At 45.4% G+C, this 2824-nt stretch overlaps 1 pseudogene across 1 annotated transcript; it reads right to left on the bottom strand.

Annotated features, from left to right (window-relative positions):
* Positions 1 to 1091: 1091 nt before the first annotated feature.
* On the bottom strand, positions 1092 to 2116 carry LOC311601854 (low molecular weight phosphotyrosine protein phosphatase-like; annotated as a pseudogene). Its single transcript has one exon. The product of its transcript is annotated as a low molecular weight phosphotyrosine protein phosphatase-like (transcript).
* Between the last annotated feature and the right edge of the window lie 708 nt (positions 2117 to 2824).

The following is a 2824-nucleotide window of genomic DNA, read 5'->3' as shown; positions in this document are numbered from 1 at the left end:
ATGTTGTCAATACCTGATTTGATGATGTTTTGTTCTCTGTCTCTCTGTCCCTCTGTCTCTCCATTTCTTTGTCTCCCTCCCTTCCTCCTTTCCTCCTTTCTTCTCCCTCTCTCTGTCTCCCCACCAAAACTGTGGCTGTCATAGCTCATTTGCAGGACCATACAAAACATCCACTTTATTTATTTATTTATTTATTTATTTATTTATTTATTCATTTATTTTTGAGACAGGGCTCTCACTGAATCTGAAGTTCACCAATGCAGCTAGACAGGCTGGCCACCACACTGTAGGAATCATTCGTCCCATTTCTGTTGCCTCAGTACTGGGATTACAGGCATGTCCAGCTTTTCATGTGGATGCTAGGAATCTAAAATGCAGTCTGCATGCTTGGGCAGCAACAATTTGACCAGTCAAGCAACCTCCTCAGTCTTGAGATGGACTGATTTTTTACATCAATTCTGAATTTGACCTGAAATGGAAGTGGGTGATTCCTAAACAAAAAGGTATAAGAGCAATACTGTCCTGGCCTATGATGAGCATCTGGATGTAGCTTACAGATCTCTAACTGTAGAAAACATAACTAACCCAGAGGCTAGGCGGCTCTCTCTGGAACCCACCACAGTGTACGCACCCAAATCACCTTGCCTGCTGCTGAGTTGAGTGGGCCATTTAAGACGCCCATTGCTAAGAGAAATGACTTTCTTCTAATGGCGGACGCTGACACCAAGACACCCAGGCCACTCCTCTGCCACTCCTTCTTGGTGGCATTCATTCTAAGATGCTTCCAGCAACCTTCTTCCCTTCTTTCCCTTCACACGGGGCCACACTTCCACTCCAGCCTTACTTAATCCTGTATTTTTCTCCCACAGGCATTCCCCTTAATATAATCCGTGAGCCTTTTGTGACATTATGGCAGACAAAGCTTCACCCACAACCCTATTTAGATCTTGTTTCTGTTTGCTGGCCTGGGTATAAATTTTGTCCTATGCTGTTTTGCATTTCTTGCCAGCCTTATGGGGACAGTAAGTTTCTTTCATCCAGATTCTTTTTTTTTTAATCAATCTGATACTCCCATCTTTTATCGTTTGTGTTTTTGACAGGGTGTCCCTGGACAGCCCAGGAGGGCCTGCTGGAATTGCAGGCCCATTATCACATCCGGCCTCTTCTCTCTTTCCTGAGTAGCTGAATGCCCTCAGTGAGTCTGAGTTTAAACTGTTACATGGACGGCCACTATGGATGGAGCTATTGTCACAATAAGAGTCTAGAGTAGAGAGGTATAAGGCAAGCGAGCAGCACCCCTGGGTGCTCTCCATGCATATACTCCAGTCAGAGCGGGCCACCTGGGCTGGCTGGGCTCCGAGGCCGACCTGCAGCTTGCAGGTCATTCTTACTGTATCGGGTTTTATTTTGTTCCATGTTTGCTTGTTCCACTATCTTGTCATTAGGGCAAGGTGAGAGGTTCAGTTGGTCTAAGCACGCTTTATCCACACCTCAAACTGTCTTACTCAAGTATTTTTATCCTTCTGAACATATATTTAATTGTCACCTACAATTATTGTAAAGATATGCACTAGGTCAGCTGAAAAGACAGGTGGGACACAGGGCTAAGGACTGCCACCACCCTTGGGCCTGGCACTGGTTAAGTGAGTTGCTCAATGGTGTTAGGCCAGACTAATTACTGAGTCTTCTCCAGGAAGGCCTTGCAGCACCTAAAACACTGCTGGGACACCATCTTGAAGTCAGAGTCATTGCCATAATAGGGATCTTAAATAACGAGTCGCTCAAGTTTAGCTTTGCAGTTTTTAACTTGATTACTTTTTCTATTCAATTCTCTCAGGTTGCTTTCATCCATACAGTCACATGTGGCAAAGTCTTCTTTTATAATCTATCTTGCCTTATGGGCTGTGCTAATGCCATGATTTCTTAGGCAGCTGACAGCTCTTGGGTCTGGGGGCCGGTCCACATTCCAGTCAGACACAGAGCTGCTGTCAGTGGCCCAATTATCTGAAACACTTTCATCAGCTACCAATTTTCTGAAAACTGCTTCTGCAATGGGTGACCAGCAAATGTTACCAACACACAGCAATAGCACTGGCTTGGACTCAACCTCTGCCATCTTACAGTACAGCCCTCATCCAGATTCTTGGTCTTTTCTGCTTATTAACGAATCTTAGTCTTTTCCTCAGTTATTTCTATTTGTGGAGCACCCAGCCTGTGATGATTGTTATGCTGGCTAGTTTGATGTCAACTTGACACAAGCTAGAGTTATTAGAGAGGAGGGGATGCCATTTGAGAAAATGCCTCCGTAAGCTCGGCCTATAGGCAAGCCTATGGGGCATTTTCTCAATTAGTGATTAATGCGGGAGGGCCCAACCATTGAGGGTGTGTTGCTAGCCATCCCCGGGTTGATAGCCCTGGGATGTATAAGAAAGCAGGCTGAGCAAGCCACGAGGAGCAAGCCAGTAAGCAGCACCCCTCCATAGCCTCTACATCAGCTCCTGCCTCCAGGTTCCAGCTTTGTTGAGTTTCTGTCCTGACTTCCTTTGACGATGAACAGTGACGTAGAAGTGTAAGCCAAATAAACCTCTGCTTCCTCAACCTGCTTTTGGTCATGGTGTTTCATCACAGCAACAGTAACCTTAACTACAGCTTTTTTAAAAAAAATATGATTTAGATGCTGTCACATGTGGTGGTAGCACATACCTGTCATCCCAGAACCTCAGAGGCTGAGGCAGCAGGATTGCTGTGAATTGGAGATCACTCTGGCTTATACAGCAAGTACCAGTCACAGAGATGCAAAGTGAAAAGATGGGGGAGGGACAAG

This window comes from Acomys minous (assembly GCF_964271855.1).
Source record: "Acomys minous genome assembly, chromosome: 7".
In the NCBI taxonomy this organism is placed as follows: domain Eukaryota; kingdom Metazoa; phylum Chordata; class Mammalia; order Rodentia; family Muridae; genus Acomys; species Acomys minous.
Note: the sequence above shows the minus strand (reverse complement) of the source record. Positions and strands in the feature narration are given on the sequence as shown.